Genomic DNA, 12,475 nt, shown 5'->3' with positions numbered 1-12,475 from the left:
GGGGTTTTTTTTGCACTGGCGTGAGGCTTGGCTAGGTCGAGGCTTGGCTAGGTCGAGGCTTGTCTTGCTCAAAGACACGCTTGCATCTTACTTCTGTAATTGACTTACCATCCGCCCACGGGGGCCACATGTCGCAATCCCTAGATATTTCACTTGCGTGCAGAAACGTAAACAGGAATTCGCCAATGCAGGAAGAGTGGTGTGGTGTTTGCATTGCTCTTAGGGAATGAGGCCCCCAGCTCAGCTGAGATGAAAACAAAACATAGTTTGCAGTCAGTGCCCTGTCTGGAAACCCTTTCTGTCTTGTCTCTGTGAAGTTGCTTCCTTTAAAAAAAACAACAACCCAGATTTTTACCTTTTATAATTGTTTTATTGACTCGAGAGAGAGAAAGGGAGAAAGAGAAATATCAATTTGTTGCTCCATTTTTTTAATGCATTCCTTGGTTGGTTCTTTTATGTACCCTCACTGGGGATTAAACCCGCAGCCTTGGTGTATCAGGATGATGCTCTAACCAGCTGAGCCCCCCAGGCAGGGCAAAGCTGCTTCCTTTGAAGCCCTCCTAGCTTTAGCTTTTGCTGACCTCGCAGGCCTTGCTCCTCCTACCCACCAGTGGCTCCAGAAGCCTGCAACCTTTTGTCCTGCCTGTGGTTCCTGAGGCCTCTGCCCTCACTGACATTGTATTTCTCACACAATTGTAGTGGGGCCGGTTCCTTGGAATCAAACAGCCCTGCTGCCGGAAATGTATACTAAGCCAACAAAAGCAAAATTGTCCAATTCTTGAGAAATGCCTAATTCTCATAAATCAGGAAGGTTCCAACAACTTCAGAGAGTAAAGTACCCCAATATGCTGCATCACTCAGAATCCCCTGACACCAACTATAGGATATGATTAGCGACCTTTTATTAGTCTGGAAATCAGCAAAAATCTTGAGGGATGAATGCTTTTAAATGTGTGTGCAGCTGATGGGAACTGTTCCTGACTCCCTAAAACCAACCCAAAACCCCCTGAGAGGTGGTGCCCGTGACACATTTCCTCCGGATCCCTACTGTCCAGTGCCGACAGTGAAGGAATCTGAAAGTAGTCAGCTGAGACTGACAACGGGTTTGTTTACCACGCTGAGACCGGGCAAGTGGGATGCAGAAATCCGAGTGTCACAGCCCCATGACCTGTAAATTGGCACCCTGACCTCTGCCTCATCATCCATCCATCTTTGGCCTGTGGGAATGGCAGCTGGCCATTAAGTGTGCCAGGTGTCAACACACTCACACCCTTGAGCAACCTCCACTCTCAAAGACGCAGCTGAGAAGTGGGGGGAGGAATAAGGCCGCAGCACCCAGAATGGACACCACTGAACCTTGCCCACCAAGCCCAAAGCACAGGAAGGCATGCAACCCTCCCCCGGCATTCAGGCAGCTGGCATTCTCACCGCACCCCCAAACTGCTCTCCTTAACCTATGGGGTGACTTTGAATGGCATGAAACAGCAAGGGTTTCCCGGTTCCTAACCTGCCGCCTGGGAGAGAGACCAAGCAGCAAGGAGCACCAAAGAATAAGCTGGTTCATTTCAAAACAGGAGCATTGTAAAGTTTTCATGGCAGCTAGCCATAACAGCCTTGGACAGAGCCCCCAGGAGAGGCACCTGGGAAAAACAGCAGGTCCCCTCCCCGACAAGGACGTTAAAAGATGCACAACTGCCATGACCTCTCGACGAGGCTGGAAGCGAGCACACCTGGGATCCTGGTGTGTTTGAGGGAGGGAATCGTCATCTCAGATGGTTGGAGGAAGGTGGTACCTTGCGGACGGAGCCAGAGAAAGCACAGCATTTACCCAAGATGCCACAAATACCGCATCTTGTCCTCAGGCCCTGCTCTGTGCACCTCTAAGGGCAGCATGCAAATGAGGAAGTGCATACAGGGAGGGCGGGGGACGGGAGCAGGCCCATTGGAAAGGTGTCTCCGAAAACCACTCTGTTTTACGAAGGAGGAGAATGAAGGCGAGAGAGGTTTAAGAGACTTGCCCAAGATCATGCAGCTAATGAAGGGTCAGCTGGGACACTGGAACCCAAATCGTCTCATTCCCTTATTTTCAGTCAGTCTTCCTTCTGCATAATTTTGCAGAGAGGTGTAGGGTCCCTGGCTGCATCCTCGGGCAGGGTGTGGTGCTAAGTTGTGGGGTGGGAGAGGAGAGAGGAAGAAGACGAAGGAAACTGAGCCAATTAGGAGTGAGTGACAGCTGCAAGCCACGCACATCTTCACGACCCATCTCGTCTGCCCTTCTCAACCTCAGTGAGCAATCGCGTCTCCAGCCTCAGTTCCTTCACTTGTAAAGCATGCTTAATAACCAGGTGGTGGCCTCATAAGTCATTTCTTTGATCCTCCCAGGACCCATGAGGGCGGTTCTGTTGCCATTGCCATGAGAGGACCGAGCCCTAAGAGGTTAAATGACTGGCGAGATGAGATGAGCTCAGAGCGTAAGGACGAAGCTCAGTGTCTGACCGCCCTGGTGACTCCGGAGCATGGTGGTGCCTCAGCAGGGGCCTTGGACAACTGGGCGGAAGAATGAAGATACTGAGCACCTGTCCCCGACAGCAGGGGCTGGCACACGTTTTCTGGAAAGGGCCAGATAGTAACTTCTCTTTGAACTTTGTGGGCCCCATAGTCTCTGTCGGAATGACTGCTCTCTGCCCTTTGCGTGCAGGAGTAGCCACAGACGACAGGCGAATGGATGGGTGGGGGTGGCGTGCCGATACAACTTTACAAAAAACCCGGCTGCGGGTCTGTGGGCCCTGGTTTGCCAGACCCTGATTCAGAGCCACAGGACATGGGCAGATCAGGAGGGACCAGGGTGAGACAAGAGGTGTGAAGGATTAGAGTTAGCCGGGCTTTGCCTCGGTCACCTCGGTCTGTGTGACTTGCATCCCGGGGAGCCGTGCGGCGCATGGGCCACCCCACCGGCCACAGTAGTCCCGAGGGTGAGACAGAGAGAGAGTGAGTCTCACGGTCTCAGCTGTCCTCCCCCGAGAACGGCTGAGTGCTGGGGCCCTGCCCTGCACCCTGCTCCTCCGTGGGGGGGGCGGTGTATTGTGAAAGGGCCTTGGAGGGGAAAGCAGAAGGGCCACTTACCTGTCCAAAGGTGACGCAACCGCAAGAACACCGGCTTCCCAGCCCTTGTCGGGCAGGTGCAATCACGCGACGCCCTGTTTCTCAGAGGGGGAGGCAGGCCGACCCACTCGGTGACCTGGTCTCGTGGAATCTGGCCTCGCCGCGTCATGGGACTCGTCCGGCTCGGCTCCACGTGGAAGCAGGGTGTGGCTGGGTCCACTTACAGAAGGAAAATCCTTGTGAGGCAGAGCCACACGTCTAAGAATAGACTAGGAAGGTCATAAGTCTCACTTTCTTGGAACTCCATTCCAGGGTGCCAGGGCAGCTGGCTTTGAGCTCCGCGTGCGGTGAACCGAGCTCACCTTGGGCTGCGCTCGGCGCTGACTGGCCGGCAGATCACGAGCGGGACAAAGTGCAGGAGAGAGGTCGGGGCAGGTGCTGCTCTGAGCTGATTAGATCAGGGCTGAGTAAGGAAGATGGCAAACCCACTCACCTGACAAGTCCCAGGCTGCTGGCAAAGACCAGCACGAGGAGTTCTGCTCCGGACAGGTGGGTTCGCCCAGCCCACGCTGGGATGGGATGCCAGGACAGGGCGCTGTGCTCGGGAGTCCAGGGCTAAACCAGACAAGGCTGGAGGAATGGCCTTGGAGTCGTAAGGGCGACATCAGCGAGGGCCAGGCAGGTCCTGGTGGGAGCCGGAAAGGCCGCTGCTCTGTGCGGGTCTGGCCTGCTGGGCGGGGTCCTGAGCTCCACCTATCGGGGCAGACACCCAGGCCCGCCTCGGGTGCATGCCTCAACATCTCCACCTGCTGCTTCTAAAATCCTGGTCTTGGCTGTGGAGCTGGGGACCCATTATGCAACAAGAGCCTTCACTCCGCTCACCCAGAAATGAGACTCAAGCAAACATCTCATCTCTTGCATTGACCCAAGGCCCCAGGGTGTCCCCAGAGCAGAGTTGAAGTGACTGCCCTAAACAGCGCCCACGCTGCCCTGCTACTCCTGGCCTTGTTGCCTGACTGTGCTACAGTCCGGAAGGGGGAGGCGAGGTCCTCAGGACTGGGACGTCCTGGCTGCAAGAGCCCCCAGTGCGACACTGAGATCTTCCTCCTTCCTAAGTCCTGGTACCCCTTACCCGCTCCTCCACAGCCACAGACAGCAGGTCGGGGAGGCCACACCCCGAATGCAGTGAGTGGGGCGAAGCAGGACAGCGATGGGGAGTCGCCCTGCCAACCTCCTTTCTTTAAATTGATGCTCGTGAAAATCCACAGGGGCTTTGTCACACTACTCATTCGTTTCTGTCGGCACATGTTTAAAATTCGGAAGGCAAAGTCAGAGAGTATATAGAGCAAGAGAAAGGGAATTCACTTTCAAATGGAAGAATAAGAAAATATGCTAAACTCTGGGGTAAATGAGGCGGTTGTCCAGGAAGTGTATGAGGCTCAAAGGACAACCACCCCCATGCTAGTGGTCCATGCCGAGGCCATAAAGAAATACATAACTAGACATAAAAATGAGAAATTCATTCTAGGTAAAACTAAACATTTGTGGTAATGGAAAGAGAGGATTAGATATAGCAAATCATTCAGGCAGAGCATTTAAAAAAAAAGTCACAAAACTATTCAGTGTTCAATGGACTTCTCCAGGGCAACCATCTGGGCCTGGAGATTTCTTTGGGGGAGCTTTTTAATTACAAATTCAACTTCTTTAATGGTTGAATAGTCCTATAACTATTAGAGAAATTGAATTCAGAATTTTAAAGCTCCTTAAAAAAATAAATCTCTTCTGGTTTCAGCGTTGACATGTAAAGAACTTGCAAATTATTACTTCCATCCTTAACCAAAAAAAGTGGGGGAAAAATCCTGAAAATCAATAACTTCTCTTGAACCCATCACAGAATGGAGGTCCCAGGGCAAACTGCCACCCCGAAATCTGGGGAGGCACGCAAAGCCAAAGCATCACAGCCGAGATCTGTTTACCTGGCGCAGGAGCAAAAGGTGAAGTAAGTGGGCCAACGATTTTCAAAGATAAAATAGAGGGAAGCTAACCTGAGCGGATAAAGGGCTTATTCCCGTGGCTGGGACCCAATTCAGACTCTAGATATCATGTGGGTGAAGACTACGAGCCAGCGAAAGTAGGCATGAAAATGCTCAAAACAGTTGGGAAAAAAACATTCAAGTTCATGAGTGACTGAACGGAAGCACATTCCACCAATGAGGTACGTTTCTGAAATTCTTGCCACGTTGACTGGAGCGTAGACACTCTCCGGCGGCCACGTGACACTCTCCCATTCCAGAGGGCAGTTTGGCGGCTGGCAGGAAGAGCCCCAAGCCCTTGGACGCCCTTTCACCTGGTAACTCCGATTCTAGGAAGCTGCCCTGAGAAAATAAACACAGCCGGGGACAAAGATTCCCACACACAGATGTTTGCCTCACCACGAGGGCAAGGGCCAAATACCAGATATGCAAAACGCTGGCGAGGGGTGGGTGGGTGGACAACTCACAATACCTCCATTAAAATGAATATTAAGGAGCCATTACAATTGTGTTTAGAAAGAATTTTTTAAAGATTTTATTTATTTATTTTTAGAGAGAGAAGGGAGGGAGAAAGAGAGAGAGAGACATCAATGTGCGGTTGCTGGGGGCCATGGCCTGCAACCCAGGCATGTACCCTGACTGGGAATCGAACCTGCGACACTTTGGTTTGCAGCCCGAGCTCAATACACTGAGCTATGCCAGCCAGGTAGAAAGAATTCTTAATGATAAAACGCTTATGGTCTAATATGGAGAGACAAAAAAAGAAGACAAATTTATATAAATCACATGTTTTTACCTGTTTAAAAGCAATCCCAAGGAGATGCACAAAATACTTAAAAATGTGTATCTGGGTGATTGGAAAACACAGATAAATATTTTTTAAAACTGGAATTTCAATAATAAACATGCATTTTTGTTGTTGTTGACTTCTAAAAATCTTTTTTTTGTTGAGCTTAAAAACCTTTTTTCCACTGGAAAAGTAAATCAACTTAAGGAAAGTTAATTAACTCGAACAATGTCCTGAAATAATTACATTGATAAGAAAACTCATTGAATTTTTTAAAAGCACTAAGGCTGCTTACTGTAATTACACAAATTCTGTATCGAGAGGAAATTATTTAGCGACGGGAGGGAAGGAGAGAGGGGTGGGCCTTCGGGCTCCGTGGGAACCGGTGTGTATGTGTCAGATGGGGAATCACGGGGCTTCCTGTGCGAATACATCTTAGAGGGCATCTCTAATACATCTCTAAATAATGTTTTCAGCTCAGAACAAGTAAAGAAAAAAATGTAACCCACTCCTGGATTCAACGCACGTTTGCATTTTGCCACAGAGTCTTTGATTTTTTAAAAAAGATTTTATTTATTTATTTTCAGAGTAGGAAGGGAGGGAGAGAGAGAGAGAGAGAGAGAGAGAGAAACATCAATGTGCAGTTGCTGGGGGCCGTGGCCTGCAACCCAGGCATGTGCCCTGGCTGGGAATCGAACCTGCGATGCTTTGGTTCGCAGCCCGAGCTCAATCCACTGAGCTACACCAGCCAGCAGAGTCTTTGATTTTTAAGGAAACAGGCATTGTGGACCGATCCTGTCTACCACCTCCCCGTGCCGCCCTCCTTTGTTAAAGGGGCCCCGCTGTCCTGCTGTGAGAGAAGGAGCTGGCCAAACTCTGTTATGAGCTCCACCCACCTCTGCTTCCAGAGCAGCAGTGGGGTGCAGGCATGCCCCCCACCTCCAGTCTGTCCATGCAGCCTCAACCCGGCCAGGTGCCTCCCGGTGACCACGCCCCTCAGCAGGCACCCAACCCAGCAGGGAAGCTCTCCCTGCTCTATCCTCATAACTGTGTGACCTGGGAAAGGCCTCGCCTGCAGGACAGCCGATTCTTTGGAACCAGAACACCTGGCCTGAGAGTTGTGGTCCCTTCAGCCTCAAGCGTAGTAGGATAGGTAGCATCTCCAGGTCCCCGCCAACCCTGCACCTGTGTTCCTAACCCTCCTTTCTTTGTCTCTTACGTGCTAACTCTGAGAAGCGGTTTTCCATTTTCCCTCCTTTGGGCACTGGAAGTGTCGTGGAAGGACGCACACGAAGGGGCTGGGGGTCCGGACACTGGGTGATTTTTCCATAAGTGCCTGCCAGGTTCGCTCATTTGTTCATCAAAGGTTTATGGAGCCTCTGCTATGTAGGAAGCCCCGTCCTGAGCGTGGGTGATGCGGCGCTGAGCAGACTTGGACTCAGCTCCCGCTTGGGTTAGCTGCCGGTTCCTGCTGTAATAAACTACCACAGACTGGTGACTTAAAGCAACACAAGCTCACCGTCTGAAAGCTCTGGAGGCCAGAAGCTTACACTCAGGGGTGGCAGGGCTGGTTCCTTCTGACGACCTCCGGGGAGTGTCGGGTCGGCCGGCTCCGGCTTCTGGAGGTTGCCTGCCTGTCTTCCCCAGCCTGGGGCCCCTCCCTCCATCTTCAAAGTGCCTCAGGCCAACATCTCCTGCTTCTGTCCTCCCGTCTCCTTTTTCAGATGTCCCGCTCCCCTGGCTCCCTCTTGTAAGGATCCTCATGATGACAGGGGACCCACCTGGAGAATCCAGGCTGCTCTCCCCGTCTCCAGAGCCTTAACTTGCACACACCTGCAAAGCCCCTTCGTCATTAAGGTAGCAAACATATTCACAGGTTCTGGGGGTTGGGATGTGGACCTTTGCAGGGGGTGGGGGGCATCATTCTGCCTACTTGGATCCGTAAAAGAGGGGAGGACACAGGCAAACCGATGCCCCAATATTGGAGAGACAGACGGGTGGATCCAGGGACCCCTGTCTTACCTGAGCAGAAATTCACGGGAGGAACTCACCCAGGGAACCAGCGTGGGGGTGGTGGGGTGGGTAGGGAGATCTCAACTGTAATGAACAAATGGCTAGAGCTCAGTGTGGACAACTGGGTTAAAAACTCCAGGGGGACCCAATAAAGTGGGAGGCCCACAATATTGTGAGATTTAGCTCCAGGAGCTCCACCAGATTCCCACAATAAATACATCTGAGAAACAACTACGCAGGTGTCTGGAGGGGGGAGGGAGGGGTGGGGAAGAGCTGTTTTGCAGGACAGCATGTCTTTGAATAATGCCGCTTTGTTCGATGTTGTTTTGTTAAAACAATGAGATGCTGCAGGGACTTTTGTTTATATTAATTAGCCTATGGTGAAACTGGTTTCATTGCACATTGTTTTGCTTGAAGTTGCAGAACCTGTTGCCCAAGATACTTGAGGACTTAATGTACGTGAGGACTTTCTGTACCCCTGAACACTCTGTTCCTTTTAGTACGGTTTAGGCCGTACTAATTTCTAGGAGAAATTAGTTAACCAACCAGGTAAACAGAGCCTAACTGACCTGGAGGAAGGGAAAAAACTCCAGCCCAGTCTAGTCATCCTGTCCCTCCAAGTTGGGGAGACTCTTTTCAAGTTTACAGTTCAGGGGCACAGGCTCCCTAAAAGACAGAGACCTACGCACAGGAGTAAGGAACATGCCCCCTCTCCCAAACCCCAGCCCCACGTTACTAAAGGCCTATTTATAGCAGTTTCTTCCACCCAGGACATCGTATCAGGCCATGAAATGGAAAGTGCCAGGCATCCCCCAAGACACACACACACAATTCGGAGAGACAGACATCAGAACCAGACGTGGCAGGGATGCTGGAATCATCAGGCCAGGAATGTAAAACAATTGGGATTCCTATGCCAAGGGCTCTCTCACGGGTAAAGTAGACAGCAGGCAGGAACAGATGGACACTGTGAGCAGAGAGGCAGGAATCCTAAGAAAGAGCCATAAAGAAATGTCGGAGCTCAAAACCACTGTAATAGAAATGAAGAATGCCTTTGAAGGACTGGACATGGCTGAGGAAAGACTCTCTGAACTAGAGGGCATATCCACGGAATCCTTGGAAACGGAAAAGCCAAGAGAACAAAGGTGAAACACAAGGACAAAATATCCAGGAACTGTTGGGACGGAGGCAGGAGATAGAACAGGACATCCTGAGACACTGCGGCTGTCATCGGTCAGCCTCCTGGTTTCCGAGAACTGCCTTGTTGACACCCGATAATAATTAGCGCTGTGGTTTCTTCCCGCAGTGGGCGGTCAAGGAGGACTGTGGGAAATCACATGTGTAGAACCTTAAGTAAAAACCCTATGACCATTCAATACAAGAGGGCCATTCCCTGGCCAGAGAAGGCCCACTCTCATGTCTTGGGAAGTGCAGTTCCCTCAATAAATTTCCCGTTTGCTTTGATCTACAATATCTGTGCAGTCAGCCCGACTCTTTGTCTGTGACCTGTGACCGCCAAGAGCCTGGCCCCCTTCTCCATCGGCAGTGAGACAACTACAAAAGGTGTCCTATACGTGGGAATGCCGCAGGGAGAAGAGAGGAAAAGACATATTCGAAGAAATAATGACTGAGAACTTTCCAAAATTAAGCTCAGACACCAAACTAGAGACCCAGGAAATTTAGAGAACAAGCAGTATACATTAAAAACAGAAATCAAACAAACAAACTAAACCTAGTTGCATCATTTTCGAACGACAGAAATCAAAGCTCAAGAAACAATCCCGAAGAAGGCAGAGGCCGAAAGCCCTGTAACAACGGAACAGCAAAGGTAAGAATGGCACCTGCCTTTTCGGAAGCCACACACGCAAGAAGAGAGCAGAGTAAAATACTTCAAGTGTTGAGCGAAAACAATCCATCAGCCTTGGTTTCTGTACCTTGTGAAATTCTCTTTCAGCAACAAAGGAGAAATACTTTCTCAAACAAACAAAAAGTGAGGGATTTTGTTCTCAGTAGACATGCCTGTAAGAAAATGCTAAAGTGTGTATGTGTGTGTGTGTGTGTTTTCAGAGAGAAGGAAAATAACATAGGTCAGAAACTCACATCTACATAATGCAGTGGTTCAATGAAGGAGTAAGTAAAGGTAAAATAAAAACTTCTTTTTCTTATTCATACTTGATGTAACAGATAAACTCGCTCAAAATAATACCAGCAATGTATTTGACAATTTACGCTTATTTTATGAACACGTCTGTACATGCAGGCTCACATTAAGCGACATGAATGACACCAGCAACTCGAGGAGTGAGGGGGAGGAAATAGGACCATTGTTATTATAAGGTACTCACGCTACCCATGCGATGGTGCAGTCTTCTTTGAAAGCGGACTTGGATCAGCTCTAAATGTACATTGCACACGCTAGGGCAACAGCTAAAAAAAGAAAGGACGCATAACTGATGTGCTAACAAAGGAGAGAAAATGGAGTCATTTATAATGTTCAATTAAAACCACAAAAGGCAGAAAAAGAGTGAAAGGCAAAAATAAGAATAAAGAGCAGGGCAACAAATAATCAACGGTAATGAACATGGTGGATACGAATCCAACTACATTAAACTTCACTTTGAACGTCAGGGGTCTACATGTACCAATGAAAAGACAGAGATTATCAGAGTGGATTTAAAAATAAAAGACCCAGCTCTATGTTGTCTACTTTATTTATTTTATTTTTTTAGATTTTATTTATTATTTATTTTTTAGAGAGGAAAGGGAGGGAGACAGAGAGAGAAACATCAATGTGCAGTTGCTGAGGGTCATGGCCTGCAACCCAGGAATGTACCCTGACTGGGAATCAAACCTGCGATGCTTTGGTTTGCAGCCCGTGCTCAATCCACTGAGCTATGCCAGCCAGGGCTTATGTTGTCTACTTTAAAGAAACCCACTTTAGAGCCCTGGCTTGCGTAGCTCAGTGGATTGAGCACGGGCTCTGAACCAAAGCATCACACGTTCGATTCCCAGTTAGGGTACATTCCTGGGTTGCAGGCCATGACCCTCAGCAACTGCACATTGATGTTTCTCTCTCTCTCTCTCTTTCTTCCTCCTTCCCTCTCTAAAAATAAAAAATAAATAAAATATTAAAAAATAAAATAAAAAAGAAACCCACTTTAAATATAAAAACACATATAGATTAAGAGTAAATGGATGGAGAAAATTTTACCATGCTAACACAAATCAAGAACTGGTGTCGTTTTATCAATTTCAGACCTGAAAGCAAGGGGAAATTAGCAGGGACAAAGCAGAGCATTCTGTAATGATAGAGGGGTCAATTACCCAAGGCGACATAACCATCATTCACGTGCAGGTGCCTAATAAAAGAACGTCAAACTATGTGAGGCAAAAACTAATGGGACTGCAAATGAACTTAAAACTGCTGTTAAAGAAATGAAGTGTTAATATAAAATATGCGGTCCAGAAAGTTTCTTTGGTGTGTCTTTCTGATGAGAGCAGCCAGAAGGCGGGAGAGAAGAAGCAGGGGAGCAACAGGGGAAGTGCCTCCTCTAACCCGACAGGCTGTTTCCCCAGCAAGCCAGCAACACCACTTCTGCACACGACCGCAGTGGGGCGCACGTGGTTAAAAGCTCTGGTCTGGAGCCTTTGCCCTTTTCCATGTTGTAAACCTCCCCCCCCAGGCTGGTGTGGAGCTGCCACTGTGATATACGGACCCCAGAGTTGTCGGGAGATGGGCAGCCGCTCACTGTCCTATAGTATTGCCGCCACGCAGATTCAACGGACAAAAATAACCTCCAAAGAACAGTAAAATGTAGTGAAACCATTAGGAAGGAATGGATTTTCGTACTGCTCTTGTTTTTAACACAATTTAAATGTAAATTTATATAACTTAATTTTGTAATGGCTGTGCCAACAACCAGTTCACAATTAATAAGCAGTCCTCGTGGGCCAGTGAAGAGCCAGCTCCAGCCCAGTGACACTGTATGGCCATTTGGCAACTGCAAGACACTTCACAGCCATCCTCTGAATGCCCCTAGGGTCGGGTACTGTGGGCTCAGACACAAGAACAGACGACCCTGTGTGGCTGCCCCTCCCCCTGCCTCCAGCGCGTGCTCTCTCCTGTGGTGTCTCTGGAGGGGACATCCCATGAACTTCACTTCTTGGGAGGAAGGAGCATAATGCGGTGGGAAGAACACAGGCTTTGGAGTCACAAGCAGTAAGGTTTCAGGTCTGCCGTGCGCCTGCGGGGCTACCTGGGGTGAATGCGTTAACCTCTTTGAACTTCAGCCTCTCCTTCTCTAAAATGGGAATAAGAATAGTTACTTCAGAGGGTTATTATGGTGCTTGACAGGGATTTTTAGCTGGACACATAGCTGTCTGGATGAAAGGCTATATTTCCTAGCCTCTATAGCAGCTAAATAAATACATCTCGGTTAATGGGGTAAAAGTGGAAGTGACATGTGCAATATCCAGGTCACAGTCCTAAAGGAGATATCCAAACTACAGATCACAAGGCCTATCAGTCAGGATAGCCTCG

Source organism: Phyllostomus discolor, chromosome 7 (genome assembly GCF_004126475.2).
Source record: "Phyllostomus discolor isolate MPI-MPIP mPhyDis1 chromosome 7, mPhyDis1.pri.v3, whole genome shotgun sequence".
Classification (NCBI taxonomy): Eukaryota; Metazoa; Chordata; class Mammalia; order Chiroptera; family Phyllostomidae; genus Phyllostomus; species Phyllostomus discolor.
The sequence above is the reverse complement of the archived record's forward strand: the minus strand, read 5'-3'. Positions refer to the sequence as shown.